General features: G+C 39.6%; 1 protein-coding gene and 1 non-coding gene across 7 annotated transcripts in view; both read right to left on the bottom strand.

Moving 5' to 3' along the window:
• The window catches only part of DNM3 (dynamin 3), a 535,138-nt gene that overhangs the window by 423,937 nt on the left and 93,340 nt on the right, over nucleotides 1–17,861 (bottom strand). The window lies entirely within an intron of this gene.
• LOC123928575 lies at nucleotides 5,433–5,569 on the bottom strand. Its single transcript, XR_006815778.1, has one exon. It is a non-coding gene; the product is annotated as a U4 spliceosomal RNA (small nuclear RNA).

Genomic DNA, 17,861 nt, shown 5'->3' on the forward strand with positions numbered 1-17,861 from the left:
TGTGAAAATGGCACCTAATTATAAAGGGAAAAATAACAGCCAAGTTTGTGATCTGTGGATAATAGCAAATATTACATTCAGCTGTGAGATAACATTTGAAAGAAATACATCTTCCAGAACTAGATATGAGTGTGAGAGCATAAATATGTTATTCCTCTAGATATCTGCATCTAATACAAATTAAGTAAGCAGACTCTCTCTTATTTGGTGATTTTTATTAATAGTTTAAACTTGAATGTTTTAAAGTTTTGAAGTCCTTCTCTCCAAAAAAAGGACGACTTTTTTTTTAAGATTGTATTTATTTATTTGACACGGAGAGAGAGAAAGCACGAAGGGGGAGCAGCAGAGGGAGAGGGAGAAGCAGACTTCCCGCTGAGCCAGTAGCCAGACACAGGCTCCATCCCAGGACCCTGGGATCACGACCTGAGCTGGAGGCAGATGCTGAACCAACTGAGCCACCCAGGCCCATTGAACTTACCTGTACTAAATTTCATGTCATTAAGTTTTTGCGTAACACCCACTTGTGATGTATTTTCACCCACTAAAGTTTATAGTGGGTAGGATCTCACAGGATCTCAAATTCAGTGGAGATGGAGAAGGACCCATTAATCCATCCAAGGAGCAGTCATACAATTGTCTACCATTTTGCAGGAGTTACACTTAGGTGCTCGGCTATCCCTGTAATGGCCTGCCTTCAAGAAGCTTACAGATTAACTGGGTGATTGACATTAAGGAAGACATGTGAGGTAATGAGCCGTGCATATTACATAAGACTGATGAATCACTGACCTCTACCTCTGAAACCAATGTTATATATTAATTAATTGAATTTGAGTAAAAATAAATACATAAGTAAGTAAATAAATACAAAGTAGCTAGTACTGATTGCTAGATCAGACAATCAGATAACCGCCAAGCTACAGGATAAAGTGGTGGGTGTTATTAGAGAAGTCAAGGCCAAGTGCTATGGAACATAAGGAAAAGCATGATGAAGGGAAGGAGGATGTTGGACAAGGCTTGGAGAAGAGGTGGCACCTGCCTGAAAACCTTTTCCACAAGACAACAGAAGTGCATCAAGACAATGATGGAAGGAATTCCAGGCGGAATGAACAGCCTAGAAATGCCAGGATCACTGCTGCCTAAATAGAGGGTGGAGTGAACACCACAAACCAAAAAAAAAAAAAAAATGAGACTGGACAGATGAAACCCAACTTTGAAGGATTTGGGGAAAAAGAATAATATTCAAGAACCTAAGCAATCCTAAATCCTAAATTATATTTCTATTTTAGGTAAAATGGCTGCCCACTGCCTTCTCAACACCTCTTCACTCGAGCTTGCATTACAGTGAGAGCTCCCGATAGGATTCCTAGAAGGTTTTCCCAACACGTGGCATTTCCCTGCTCAGAGATCTATGATGGCTCCCTGTCTCTCACCACAGAATTCCAAACTCCTCTGCCAGGTGTTCTAAGTTCTCTCTAACCAGCCCTTGCCCTGGTGAAGGGACCAACCAAACCAGCCCCATCACCAAAGTGGAAGAGAGGTCCCCTCACTGAGTCCTGCATATCCCACTCTCAAGACCTAACTTCAAATCTGACTCCCCACCTTGATCATCACCCAGTTTACCCTCTGTGCTTCTCAAGTTCACACCACACCGGGGCCTCCACTACAGCTTCTCCAACTACTCAAACCGACTTCAATCTCTCCTTTCCTTGAGCTCTTTCTGCACTCAAAGTCACAACGGCACAGCTTCTCACTAAATTGTAAATTCTGCCCTGTGCCTCCCCAGGACAGGAGCTGTGGCTTTTACTTCAACCAGATGCCCATCAAGCCTTGCAAGTGCTGCGCAAACTGTACAAGACGTAGGTGGTAAAGGAATCAAATCTACAAATAGTTTTGGCTGGCATGGAGAGCAGAGAACACAGTTTTTAATTTTTTAAAAAGCATGAAAATCTTGGGGCACCTGGGTGGTTCAATTGGTTAAGCATTTGTTGATTTCAGCTCAGGTCATGAAATCAGGGTTGTAGGATCAAGCCCCACATCCATGGAGCTTGTTTAAGAGTCTCTTTCTCCCTCTGCCCCTCCCCCTCTTCTAAAACATATTAAAATAAAATAAAATACATGAAACTCTTGATTCTTATATACTAAATTTTAGAGCATATCAAATTTTTCACTGTTTTAACATCATCTTTCTAGTTAGACATCAACATCAATATCACCCAAGCCATTCCTATATGGTACACCATGAAAAACATCTGAGTAAAGAATGCACAATCCAGCAGCAAAAGAATAAAAGAAGACTTTGAGAAACTACTACCTAGGGAGTCACTGTGTCAGCTTATAGTACTATGTTTAGGATACCATATATATGTCAAAGAAGAGAAAAACCAAAGACCAAATGTGCTATATACTGGCCAAGGCCATACAATAAATCAGCAATACCATTTACTTACCCTGAGTTTTGCTGCCTGAGCAGAAAATCTGCCTCTTCAGAAATATGATTATTCAGAAATCTATTTTTTCGCAAATAAATTAAAACTTGAGAGCATGAGAATGCTTTTGCCAAACATAAGCACACTACAGGGAAGGAAAATCCATGTAGATGACAAATTAGGCTTTCATAATGCAAAGCACTGCATGCAAAATATTTCAACATCTGGTTTCTATTTTAATACTTTGCCATTTGACAACCAAGTAGGCACCAAGTCCTACATTTATCAAAGAGGCCGAGATATGAGATGCGCAGTATTTCCCTGCCTTGAGATCAAAATGTGAGTTTTATGAACGTTACCATCATGTTTTAAGTGGAACAGGAGGGAACATCAGTCACCAGGATCATTACAACTGATAAAGAAACCACCAGGTCTCATAACCTGAACTAAGGACTCAGCAAGTATGAAGTTTAGAGTTTACAATACCTTAAAGAGAATTTAATTCTAGGTGAATGTGTATGTGATTAGCACACTGAGTTTATTATCTAACGCCTTTGGGAAACGGAGAGCACAAAAATTAAAGCATGAGCAGGATGGCACGGCACGTCTTCATTCCCCCAAAACAAGCAGCAGTTTCTGCATTTAACGAAGTCCCAACTTGAGAGCAATTAGGTAGATTGACAAATGGTATTTTTAACAGCTTTACTGAGGTATAATTGATACACAGTTGTATACTCGGGGTTTTCCAGTGAAAAAGAACGAGTAGGGAGGATGAGTAGGTGGATGGACGGACAGACAGAGAGATACAGAAATATAGAGATATTTATGTGTATATACACGTATATACGGATTTATTATAACGGATTGTTTCACACGATTATGGTGGCTAAGAAGTCCCTCAATCTGCCGTCTACAATCTGGGACTCAGGAAAACAAGTAATGTAATTCCATTTAAGCCTGAAAAACCATGGCGGAGAGGGTAGCATGTAACTGATAATGTAAGACGCCATCTGAATCCAAAGGCTTGATAACCAGAAGCACCAATATCCAAGGGCAAAAGACGATGTTTCAGCTGAACCAGAGAAGGCAAATCCACCCTTTCTCTTCCATTCATTCATTCATTTAATTGCAGGGCTTCAGGGCGCTTGGGTGGCTCAGTCGTTAAGCATCTGCCTTTAGCTCAGGTCATGATCCCGGGGTCACGGGATCGAGTCCCGCATCGGGCTTGCTGCTCAGTGAGAAGCCTGCTTCTCTCTCTCCCTCTGACCCCCACTCATGCTTACTCTCTCTAGCGTTCTGTCTCTCAAATAAATATATAAAATCTAAAAAAAAAAAAAAATCAGGCCTTCAAGAGCTTGGATGATGCCCACAAGCACTTGTGAGGGTGATTTTCTTTACTCAGTCTATCAATTCAAATGCCAATCTCTTCTGAAGACACTCTCATAGACACACCCTAAAATAATGTTCTATCAGTTCTCTGGGCATTCCTTAGCACATAAAATTGACTATCACAACAATAAAACACACATACTTACAACACACAATGCGATGTTTTGACACGGGCATACCCCTGGGAACCCATCACTATGATCAAGAACATACCCGTAACTACCGAGAAGTCTCCGCGTGCCACTATGGAATCCTTTCCTCCTGCCACTCTCCACCCTCCCCCCAAAACATTGATATGCTTTCTGCCATTACAGATTAGTTTCCGTTTTCTAGAAACTTAAATGAATTTGATTGGTCCTTTTGTCTGGCTTTTTCACTCTGCATAATTCTTCTGAAATTCATCCATGTCGTTCATGCCTTTTATAACTACGCTGTATTCCAATGCATGAAGGTTCCACAATGTGTTTACCCATTCCACCCACTGATGACCATATGCGCTGTTTCCAGTTTTTGATTATTTGTGTACACCTCTCTGAGAAGACAAATGCACCAAATTCTCTTGGGTAAATCCCTGAGAGTAGACTGGCTAGTTACATGATAGGTGTATGCTCAATTTTTGAAGAAAGTTCCAAAGCGGTATGTCACTTTACATTAGACGTCAGCAGTGTATGAGCGTTCTACTTCCTCTGCGTCCTAGTCAACACTTTGTACAGCCAACCTTTCTGATTTTAGGTGTTCTAATAGGTATATTAATTATCTTGTTATGGTTTTAATTTGCGCTCCTCTACTGACAAATGATGTTGAACTTATTTTCATGTACGTAATTGCCACCCCTCCTTATTCCCGCACTGGCAGTCCCACTCTCCCTTTCCCACCTTTAGCAAACTATTGATCTTTGTCCCTGGATGGAGAGCCCATGTCGAACATTTCTCTGCACACATCCACCCAGGGAAAACTATCATGAGGTAATGTGCTTCCATTACTGGTACAATTAGCAATATTTTGCTGAAAATATTTAAAATATATTCATTTAAATAAAAATTTTAAATATAAATAAAGTATATTCTATAATTTCCCATATTAATAACATTGTATGAATGGCACGGCTATTTATTTCATGAAATCAGTGAATTCTTGAAGTTCCCCTACAATTTAAAAAAAAAAAAAAAACACGATTTGGTTTTTAGAAGCTCTTCCCTTATGAAAAATATCACAACAGATAAGAATACTCTCTTTAATATAAAAACGGAAAAGTCCGAGGTAGCTCTATTTTCAGCTCCTAACCAATATATCTAAACAAATTACATAACTGAGGAAGTCACAGAAGACTGCATTTTTTGCAGACCTCTTACATGGGTGAATACTCGGAAGTAGAATAGTTTTCATAATTTAGTGTAGTTTACAAATCTTGACCTTAGTGCTTCCTCTATCTGGATTCTGTTTTAACCACACGAGTCATTTAGTGTTTTGGTTAGATTATAATTTAGGAATTCGGCTCCATCAGGAAACTCATCTGTCGGAGGAAGTATGTTAACAGGGGTTCCAGCAGAACCAGTAAGAAGTAGTAGCTGTTTCCCTTGGCAGCACTTCTTTCAATTACCCGTGTTATCAGTGAAGAGCTGCTTTCCTTTTTCCAAAAGTGATCAGATCAGTGAGAAGCTCATTCAGATGTGAACCTATATATTCTCAATTAGCAATAATCGCGCCTCGGATAAACCTCATTGGCTACGATACTGCCACTGCGCAAAGCTTGAACCTATATATTCTCAACCTGGCATCAGCCATTCAGCAGTCCATTACATTCCCTTCCGTGCCCAAACACCAGAACCCTAAAAAATAAAAATGTCCGTCTGACTTAGGCACTCAAGTTAAGAAATATCATGGTTCTTAGCCCAGCTCATTCTTAAAACATGTCAGTATTAACTTCTCTTACTTTCCTTATCCATTATAAATTAGTACCTTCATTAAAAATTTAGTGAGACTGCTTACACCATCAGATCTTCAGCAATTTACCAATAAAAACTTGCTTGTATAATGCATTAACACTTTTCAAAGTGTTTTCAAGGACATTTTTTTTCCTCTAAAATGTTGTATTTGTTTCATCAGCTGTCAATAGACTGAAATGCTGTCTGTTCACTACAAAGAGTGTTTAAAAGATCGGTAGATTGGTAATAATGTATGAGGAACTCTGAACTTACTGAGATGGAATTACATTAAGGTGCTAACTTTGGGTAGAAGCAGACCCATAGCCACCCAGGTGGTATGGTTTTAAGAGCTTGAAAAAGACTCTACAGATTAAAAATAAACAAATAAAAACCATCCCCTTCCCAAAAGAAAACTCCACTAATAGAGATTAATTTTTGTAAGTAAGGCTTCTCATTTTTTTTTTTGTTAAAATGCAAAGGCCTTTGGGATATTAGCACTTCAAACTGTATCAGTTACTTGTATGAGAGTGTAAATGAACTTATTAGACTCTCTTGGAAAGTCTCTCCAGGTATTAAGAATACATGAAAACTCAGGAGCCTAGGAGGGATGAGAGAGCGCATAGAGTAAAAATGAATATAGATATGGTAGGTTGGGCCAAAGGAAACTAATTTACTTAACTACTTCTTATCTTACAGAAGCCCTAAAAATTCTGCACAGATACCTAAGGAAAGTTATTATTATTAATATACCTGAAATTATTATCGATAATCATTTGAAAGTAAAGTCAAAAGTGTTCATTATTTACTGTGAAATATTGATTTTTCTGTCTGTTATTATGAAATTAAAAACATTCACATATGAGTAATGCTTCTGAAAACTATCTAAGCCCAATCAAATTAGAAGTCTTGATGGATAATACACACACACATACTCTTTAGATTAAAAATCTAATGAAGCTCATGATAAAGCTAGGGGCATAACGAGAAGAGATGAAGCCTCAGGCCAAATGCAGCCGCCTGATCAACAGGAAACACAAGCCCCACCAGGTCTTCCTCCATGCTGCCATCAGGGTAACAGCTGCTCCCTACTCCTCTTGTCTCACTTCTAATAAATGTCATTGCATGGTGATCCCACCACTGCCACCAACTGAAATGGAAATGGAAATGGATACTTCATAGTATTGGACATATTCACCCACATACTTACCACAATTTCACAAATACCTTATCACCCAGCCAAAAGCAAGTCAGCAGGGAAAGGATGCTTATCAATCATCATTAGCTAGGCATAGTTCCGCTAGTCTCCCTCGATTCCATGGAAATATACAGGTATCAACAGCCTACACAAGACGGCTCTCATGAAGTCTAAATGGCTATCCACTGGCTTCCTTGGTCACCCAATAACCCCTTCATTGGTTATTTACTTAGAGACATTTAGTTAGGGTCATTTAATTTTTACTTAAAATTATAGATCTGAATCCACACTTCTGTAATGTGTTTACACCTTTAAATAACTATCTTTGTGAGGTTCTCAGACTTGGCATCATCTGAATTTTAACTTCCACCAGTTAGAATAATTGAAGCCAAGCCACCTGTTTTAGCTACATGAATAATCCTCACAACGAGAAGATGGCCTCATGAATTTCACTTCCTTACTATCCCTGACATTATTCCTTCCAAGACCAACATTGAGATTCTCTTTTGGAACAGCCAGGAATTGATGAAGCAAGCAAAGGCAAGCACCAAAACACAATCCTGACAAAATTCTTCTTAAGATTCTTTTTAAGAAGGGTCATATTGATGGTGACCACTAATATGGTGACATTGTCATATCATTGTCATATCAGGTTGAGCTCTAAGTGTGACAACTTCAAATCCAAGTCCCATCAACTCGTTTGCAGCCAGGTAGCTTCCCTCCATTACGTAAAAATGTCTGAATTTCACACCCCTGTAGTAGCTAAGAGGCACCATCAAGATTTTAGCACATCTGGTGGTTTTAACTTGAAAAAAAAAATTCCTTACTTATCTGGTATTCTGTATTTCTTCGGTAGCTTCTATAAGTGGAAGACATATTACAGAAAAGAGAGAAATGTGAAAGAAACAGTTTGAGGTAACCTCTTTTTCTGGGAGGTATAATTGTAAGGTTTTTTTCATCACCTCAAAGCCATAAACCAATGATCAAAACCCTGGAAATGTTTTCATAAGTAGTGAAAACCAATGTGATTTCAATGTTGATCATTAACAATCAGAGTAAAAGGTTAACTGAGTAACCTTTAACTGAAGTAAAACGTTACTTCCACTCCCAGCCATAATAAAGTATCAAGAATCAGATTTACCATCCCACCTTAAAAAATTAGAAAATAGGACCCAATATATAAAAGAAGAGTGTTCCTACATTGAACAACAGGCAATGCAAGATAGTTAGAGAAGATGTCAATGCTGCAGCCCAGGAAGGCAGAATCCATACAAACCTCTATAGCCTCACTAAGATGAAGGGACAGAATTCAGAGTTCCAGGAAGCCCAGGCAGGTAGAATTTAGTGTAGCAAAATTCTTCAAGTATTGAAGAAAAGGGAACTGCACAGAGATAAATGCATGGAAGGAGACTGCCAAGGCCGAGAGAAAGAACCACCAGAAAGGAGTAGGAGGAACAATGTCAGCTCACAACAGACTTGGAATAGTTGATGGTCCAAGAAGCCAGAATGGAAATACTTACTAATACCTGAGACTTTAAGTAGAGTCACTAAAGAAGTCAAATGTGCCCTTGACCAAAGGCTGCTCTCAAGCTATCACAATAAATTTTGAAAGCAAGCCTCAAAGAGATCAAACTGACACCTATTTACTGCAGATCAGGACAAAGCCCAAGATTATTAAAACAAAATCCAGCACAACATAAAATTCACAATGGCCAGTATTCAGTTACAGTAGGAACCATAACAGGATAAAAATCATTCAGCAAGAACAGACACAAAGAGGATGGAATTAACAGACAAAAATTTTTTTAACACACAGCAAATTTTATAGCTATATATTTATATCAAATTAATGTAACAGGGGCACCTGGGTGGCTCAGTCAGCTCAGTGTCTGCCTTCAGCTCAGGTCATGATCCCAGGGTCCTGGGATGGAGACCCTCATTGGACTCCCCGCCCCGGAGGGAGTCTGCTTTCTCCCTCTCTCTCTGCTGCTCCCCCTGTTTGTGCTTGCTCTCTCTCTCTCTCTCTCTCTCTCACTCTGTCAGATAAATAAATAAAATCTTAAAAATAAATAAAAATAACATGTCAGGATTTAATTAAAGTATAATAATTTAGTGATCACTTTGATGCATTTTATTTTTTTATTCTTCTTTTAAATTGAAGTATAGCGGACACACAATATTACTCTTCCCCTGCAGAGTATCCTCCAGGACCAGCCTCTGAACATTCACCTTCATTATTCTCATTCATTTGGCGGTTGAAGTACATATACTTCCCTCAGTGTGATAATCCCTTCAAAGGACTCCCATAGTTTTACCCTCTGCTGTTATACGATCCAGGAATTATTTCGTGGATATTCTCACCTACTGGACATTCAGCATCACCCTTTTAATGCAGGGACTGTGTCTCATACATATCTTTGTATACCTTTCAGTAACCTTTTCGTATCAGAAGAAGGGGGCTCAGTAAGCTGTTGAATAAGTGTTCCTTACATATGTACTTTTCTGAATACCCAACTTTAACAATCTAAATAGCATAGATACAAAATAATTAAAAGATTTACTTAAAAGGCCAACAGTACTTTCTTTTTAAAAAGATTTTATTCATTTATTTGACAAAGAGAGAGAGAAAGAGTACAAGCAGGAGGGGCAGCAGAGGGAGAGGGAGAAGCAGGTTCCCTGCTGAGCAGGGAGCCCGACATGGGGGCTCCATACCAGAACCCTAAGATCATGACCTGAGCCGAAGGCACTCAACCAACTGAGCCATCCAGGCACCCCAAACCTAGCAATATTTTAGACAATAAACAATTCAGGCAACATCTCACACCAACCTTGCAAATCAAAACAGACCTGCCTTATATTTAAGTATGTTGATGTTTATTCTGAACCCTGCACTCACACTCGGTCAAGGGAAAGCCTACATGAGCCTAATATGAACATCAGCAGACATGTACACAGAAAATTAGAAAAATGAAATGTTAAGACAGTGATGGAGAGTCAGATATATCATGCACATTTCAAGAAAAAGGGTTTTGATGAGGAGTGAGAAGAATAAGAGTAAATGCATATTCAGAATGGAAATCACGGTTGCCAAAAGAAAAGTGGGTAAAAATAACAGATTTAGATATATAGCAGCAAAAATAACAGCAAAAAGAAGTTGGGGGGAGGAAGAAAAGTGAATATAATCAGTAATTGAATGTAGGATCCTAATAGCCAAGCATAAAATGAAGACAAGTTAAATTTCTTGAGTTATACAAACATTAAAAGAGCAATGACCTGAAACATACGACCAAACCAGATTTAAAATAGGTCTGGATGAAAGTGCACAAACTACATTTTTCCCCTCAAAAATGAGGTTTATAAGAATCCTGAGAGTCATCTGACCTATCCATGAAATAGATTACAAAAGTGGGAACATCTGGACAAAGTCTTACCTTAATACATGTATAGTGTCTGACATCTCTAACCATTTAACAAGAATATTATCCTATCTAGGACTTTTGGGAGTTCCTTTATTTATTACATTGTGTCCCATATTCATGGAATAATAACCCAAAGCATCCCCCAGGAAAAAGCGTCCCTTTAATCCCTTCTATGCTGGTGATCCTCAAACTTCTTAGAAAACCCAATATCCCCATTGCCCAATACCCCAGCAAATAGATCCCAATGTATTTTTGATAGTTATACTGCCCAGAATTAATTTTGTGCTTGATAACCATGTGACATCAAAAGGCATCAGCAGGATTTCCTGGGCTTACCAGAAATCAAGGAAGACCTCATTTCTAACGGATGAGTGGATACACACTTACTTTTAAAGAGATTTCCCTTTGGGGATGGCTGGGTGGCTCAGTCGGTTAAGCAGCTGCCTTCGGCTCAGGTCATGATCCCAGCATCCTGAGATCGAGTCCCACATTGGGCTCCTTGCTTGACAGGGAGCCTGCTTCTCCCTCTGCCTCTGCCTGCCTCTCTGTCTGCCTGTGCTCGCTTGCTCTCTCTCTCTCTCTCTGGCAAATAAATAAATAAATAAAATTGTTAAAAAAAGAAAGAGAGAGATTTCACTTGGATTTTTTTTTCTCTCTACATTTACGCCTGGAAGGTAGGGTAGTTATGTAACAACAAGATTAGATGTTGTTAGAATCTCAGTCTCTGACAGTCTCCGAAAATCTTCCGATGCACATATATCTCCTCATTACATCATACACCTTAAGCTTACACAGTGTTAGATGTCAATGACATCAAAATAAAGCTGGAAAGAAAATATCTTCACGCTCTTCAAATACCAAGGCCAGAAGTGCTGGTGTCTGAGCTAGATGCCTGCCAGCAGCAGAACACAGTTCAGAGCGCAGTGAGAGCCTCTTATGCTCAACGCACAGTGCCTAGACCTGCCTAAAGACTCCATAACCAAACAATAAGACAAATTTTAAAAGAGTAATAGATAATAATCTCAAAAAAGGAGCCATTAAAAGGAAGAAGGAAAGCTATCTAGAAAAAGAAAACAAATTCTACCAAACATTTAAAGAAGAACTAATTCCTATTCTCCTGAAACTGTTCCAAAAAATAGAAATGGAAGGAAAACTTCCAAACTCATTTTATGAGGCCAGCATCTTCTTGATCTCAAAACCAGACAAGGATCCCACCAAAAAAGAGAACTACAGACCAATATCCTTGATGAACACAGATGCAAAAATTCTCACCAAAATACTAGCCAATAGGATTCAACAGTACATTAAAAGGATTATTCATCACAACCAAGTGGGATTTATTCCAGGGCTGCAAGGTTGGTTCAACATCCGCAAATCAATCAATGTGATAGAACACATTAATAAAAGAAAGAACAAGAGCCATATGATACTCTCAATAGATGCTGAAAAAGCATTTGACAAAGTATAGCATCCCTTCCTGATCAAAACTCTTCAAAATGTAGGGATAGAGGGCATATACCTCAATATTATCAAAGCCATCTATGAAAAACCCACCGCAAATATCATTCTCAATGGAGAAAAACTGAAAGCTTTTCCGCTAAGGTCAGGAACACGGCAGGGATGTCCATTATCACCACTGCTATTCAACATATACTAGAAGTCCTAGCCTCAGCAATCAGACAACAAAAAGAAATAAAAAGCATCTGAACCAGCAAAGAAGAAGTCAAACTATCACTCTTCGCAGATGATATGATACTATATGTGGAAAACCCAAAAGACTCCACTCCAAAACTGCTAGAACTTGTACAGGAATTCAGTAAAGTGTCAGGATATAAAATCAATGCACAGAAATCAGTTGCATTTCTGTACACCAACAACAAGACAGAAGAAAGAGAAATTAAAGAGTCAATCCCATTTACAATTGCACCCAAAACTATAAGATACCTAGGAATAAACCTAACCAAAGAGGCTAAGAATCTATACGCAGAAAACTATAAAGTACTCATGAAAGAAATTGAGGAAGACACAAAGAAATGGAAAAATGTCCCATGCTCCTGGATTGGAAGAATAAATATTGTGAAAATGTCTATGCTACCGGGGCGCCTGGGTGGCTCAGTGGTTTAAGCCGCTGCCTTCGGCTCGGGTCATGATCTCAGGGTCCTGGGATCGAGCCCCGCATCGGGCTCTCTGCTTGGCAGGGAGCCTGCTTCCCTCTCACTCTCTCTGCCTGCCTCTCTGCCTACTTGTGATCTCTCTCTGTCAAATAAATAAATAAAATCTTTAAAAAAAAATGTCTATGCTACCTAAAGCAATCTACACATTTAACGCAATCCCTATCAAAATACCATCCATTTTTTTCAAAGAAATGGAACAAATAATCCTAAAATTTATATGGAACCAGAAAAGACCTCGAATAGCCAAAGGAATATTGAAAAACAAAGCCAAAGTTGGTGGCATCACAATTCCAGACTTCAAGCTCTATTACAAAGCTGTCATCATCAAGACAACATGGTACTGGCACAAAAACAGACACATAGATCAGTGGAACAGAATAGAGAGCCCAGAAATAGACCCTCAACTCTACGGTCAACTAATTTTCGACAAAGCAGGAAAGAATGTCCAATGGAAAAAAGACAGCATCTTCAATAAATGGTGCTGGGAAAATTGGACAGCCACATGCAGAAAAATGAAATTGGACCACTTCCTTACACCACACACGAAAATAGACTCAAAATGGATGGAGGACCTCAATGTGAGAAAGGAATCCATCAAAATCCTTGAGGAGAATGCAGGCAGCAACCTCTTCGACCTCAGCCGCAGCAACATCTTCCTAGGAACATCGGCAAAGGCAAGGAAAGCAAGGGCAAAAATGAACTATTGGGATTTCGTCAAGATCAAAAGCTTTTGCACAGCAAAGGAAACAGTTAACAAAACCAAAAGACAACTGACAGAATGGGAGAAGATATTTGCAAATGACATATCAGATAAAGGGCTACTGTCCAAAATCTATAAGGAACTAAGCAAACTCAACACCCAAAGAACAAACAATCCAATCAAGAAATGGGCAGAGGACATGAACAGACATTTCTGCAAAGACATCCAGATGGCCAACAGACACATGAAAAAGTGCTCCACGTCACTCGGCATCAGGGAAATACAAATCAAAACCACGATGAGATATCACCTCACACCAGTGAGAATGGCTAAAATTAACAAGTCAGGAAATGACAGATGCTGGCGAGGATGTGGAGAAAGGGGAACCCTCCTCCACTGTTGGTGGGAATGCAAGCTGGTGCAACCACTCTGGAAAACAGCATGGAGGTTCCTCAAAATGTTGAAAATAGAACTACCCTATGACCCAGCAATTGCACTACTGGGTATTTACCCTAAAGATACAAACATAGTGATCCGAAGGGGCACGTGTACCCGAATGTTTATAGCAGCAACGTCTACAATAACCAAACTATGGAAAGAACCTAGATGTCCATCAGCAGATGAATGGATAAAGAAGATGTGGTATATATACACAATGGAATACTATGCAGCCATCAAAAGAAATGAAATCTTGCCATTTGCGACGACGTGGATGGAACTAGAGGGTATCATGCTTAGTGAAATAAGTCAATCGGAGAAAGACAACTATCATATGATCTCCCAGATATGAGGACATGGAGATGCAACATGAGGGGTTAGGGGGATAGGAGAAGAATAAATGAAACAAGATGGGATTGGGAGGGAGACAAACCATAAATGACTCTTAATCTCACAAAACAAACTGGGGTTTGCTGGGGGGGGGTGGGGTTGGGAGAGGGGGAGGGGGTTATGGACATTGGGGAGGGTATGTGCTATCGTGAGTGCTGTGAAGTGTGTAAACCTGGCGATTTACAGACCTGTACCCCTGGTTTTAAAAATATATTATATGTTTATAAAAAAAAAATTGGAAGGGGAGGCGAACCATAAGAGACTATGGACTCTGAAAAACAACCTGAGAGTTTTGAAGGGGTGGGGGTGAGAGGTTGGGGGAACCAGGTGGTGGGTAATAGGGAGGGCACATATTGCATGGAGCACTGGGTGTTGTGCAAAAACAATGAATACTGTTACACTGAAAAAAAAATAAACAAATTTATAAAAAAAAAAGAAAGAAAGAAAAAGAAAACACAGGAAAAGAATTAGATGAGACTCTTATGAACGTTTCCCCAAGTTTTCTCAAAGAACAGCAGCTATCTCCCAGGGCTTTCGCCCCAGACCTACTGAGTTAGAACTCTTCAGGATGACACTCAGAAATCCTCAGGAATCTTACGAATATTAAACTTAAAGAAGAGCTATATTCAAGGGACTTTAAACATGAATCTGCACTTTATGTGGTAACCCGCACTGTGGAAGAAAATCAGCGCGGAAGCAGAACAAGGTCAAAGCTGTGGTCAAGAAAGAAAGTTTGCAGAATCACATTTGTTTTCACATGAGGTTAACTTGTTACAATGAAAAGAAAATAAACATTTAATCCTCTAAAAAAACAGACTATCTTATCCCAAAATATCAGTTTTAATTAAATTCAGGGATTTAAATACAAACAAATAAGATGTGTCCATTTTAAAATATCTTCAATGTTGTTATTCAAGAAATACTTGAATGTTTCCATTAAGTATGCAGCGATGTAGCTTATGAAACTAGAAAACAAGCCCTGGTCTTTGTACAGACATCAGGATTTCAAATCTAAGTAACCTGTACCTTTCTTTAAAATAGCTCACCTGTGACATTTCTCTCTAGAATTAACTACGCCCTGACTCTGGTGGGAAGAAGCAGTCTCCTCAAACACACTCTGGCTCGGCCCCGCCTAGACTCACAATTCTCTCACAGCTGCCCCGAAGAGACCCCAGCACGCAGCCGCTCCTTTAGGAGGTGCTCATCTGCCGCCTGCACAAGCCGTCCTGCTGCGTCTCAGACCCGCTGCCTGGACTCTGTCCCCACCCACCCTGTGGTTTCTCTGCTGCCTCAGAAACGGGTGTTCTGACTTCTGTTACTCTGTTACTGAACATCTTTTTTTTTTTTTTTTTTTTTTTTTTTTTTTTTTATTTATTTGACAGAGAGAGATCACAAGTAGGCAGAGAGGCAGGCAGAGAGAGAGGAGGAAGCAGGCTCCCTGTGGAGCAGAGAGCCCGATGCGGGGCTCGATCCCAGGACCCTGAGATCATGACCCGAGCCGAAGGCAGCGGCTTAATCCACTGAGCCACCCAGGCGCCCCTGAACATCTTTATTCAAATGGTCACTTAACGCAACTCAAGGACCCCAAACACTGAACAGTAATAATTCTCTAATAAACTACGTCTTATGCAATTTTTGAAATATGGACATGTTACACTGTGCACTAAGTGTAACACAAAGGTGGTAAATCAAATTTTGATGAAGTAATAATATTTTTGACATGCATGGAAGGAGGAAATGCCAAGGAAATCTTTCACAAAAGAAAGACTACTTCTGTAATGTGAACAATTAACTTTAATTTATCCATTTTGAAAGCTCTAATTTGTAATATCTTTCTTTCCTACACAAATGACATTGCAATAAAAGAGCATGAGGCAATATAATAGTGTTTAGAGAAGTATTTTATCATAGAAAAGTTCTCTAGGAGACAAAACCATTTATCCTGAACCATGACCTACAGACTTTACTGTCATAAGTTCTTAACAGTAACTTTAAAAAAAATTTTTTTTAAAGATTTTATTTATTTATTTGACACACAGAGATCATGAGTAGGCAGAGAGGCAGGCAGAGAGAGAGGGAGAAGCAGGCTCCCTGCTGAGCAGAAAGCCCAATGCGGGGCTCGATCCCAGGACCCTGGGATCATGACCTGAGCCGAAAGCAGTGGCTTTAACCCACTGAGCCACCCAGGCGCCCCTTAACAGTAACTTTTCATGCAAAGAGTGACGGATTCAATCCTTCAGGCGGTATATCAAACTCCAAATGGATCGTTTCTTAAAGCGGTGACACTTTCAACATACTCAGTAGTTCAGCAAAAATATTTTACTCAGACCCATTTGCTTTCTCAGTTTGCAATGTCACTGAACCAGTAACAGAGAGACTAGGTATTGAGGAGAAACAAACCAGCAGCGTGCTGGTAAATGTTTCACCAAAGTCCTGGTTTGCAGCATTTGCCTATTTCTATACTGTAAATATTCCCACCATGACCAACTTCAGGCAACCACCATGGTGAGGGAATACAGAGATGAGAAGAGGGTTGCATTACTGGGTCTCAGAAGCCGGCACAAGGCAGTTACAACATGGCCCTGGAAATGTCCAAAGGCAGTGAACTGTTCCTTGTTTTGCCAAGACCCTCTACCTACTCCCTCGCTCTTGACACCACAGTCCGTACCCAACATCTCATCGGGGCTTTGTCCAGCTCTTGTCCTTTCAAGAAAACCTTCAGAAATCCCTGTCTCTAAATCCAAACTATCATGATCTTATTACTGAAAAATTTTACCTTTATTAATAAAATCACAGAGATGCTGATTTTCCTCACCTTCCCCACAACACCATGTGATGATTTTGGAATGCTTTCTTGTACTAAGTCCTAAATTTCCTAAAACAAATTATACAGAATAAGACTTAGGGTCTATAATTAATTTCTTGGCTTCACTTAGCAACTAATACAGCAGCAGATGGAGACAAGCAGTTAAATATTAGTAAACGAGCATGATGCTGCAAAGTAAATGAGAATTATGAATTAGCCAAATCATTTCTATATTTACCATTCACATATTGATGCTCCCTTATATAAACAATAACCTAGTAAAAATAGAAAGTGTGTCCTGCAAATATAAAGCAGTTCAAGGGGTACCTAGTGAGCTCAGCTGGTAGAGCCTAGGACTCTTGATTTCATGGTTGTGAGTTCGAGCCCCACGTTGGGTATACAGTTTGTTTAATTAAAAAATATATTTAAAAATAAATAAATAAGTAAAGCAAGAAGTTAGAGCTTCCTATTTTTAAGACCCAATATAATCAGTGTCAGAAAGTTACTAGTAACAACCTACTCCTACCAACGGTGTGGCCTCTGAAAAATTGCTTAGCCTTGCTGGGGCTCTGTTTCTGAAATGGGAATCGTAACATCTATCTCAGAAGGTTCTTGCATAGTGCTGATACACACCTAATGCTCAAAAATAGGGCAACCACTCAGTATCGTGGTTTTCTAAATAGTAGCTGTTCTGGGCTTAGCAATACTTTTATAAGTTTCTTAGAATTATAACAGGAAAATCTCTGTATTAGAACAGAAAGTATTGGGGCACGTAGGTGGCTCAGTCGGTTAAGTGTCCAACTCTTGATTTCAGCTCAGGTCATGATCTCAGGACTGTGAGGTCAAGCCCCATATTGGGCTCCACACTGGGTGTGGAGCCTGCTTAAGATTCTCTCTCTCTCTCTTTCCCTCTGTCTCTCCCCTCCCCCCACTCTTTTACCTCTCACCCCCATGCTCCCTCACTCGCTCTCTCTCTCAAAACAAAGAACAGGAAGT

Source organism: Meles meles, chromosome 17, assembly GCF_922984935.1.
Source record: "Meles meles chromosome 17, mMelMel3.1 paternal haplotype, whole genome shotgun sequence".
Classification (NCBI taxonomy): Eukaryota; Metazoa; Chordata; class Mammalia; order Carnivora; family Mustelidae; genus Meles; species Meles meles.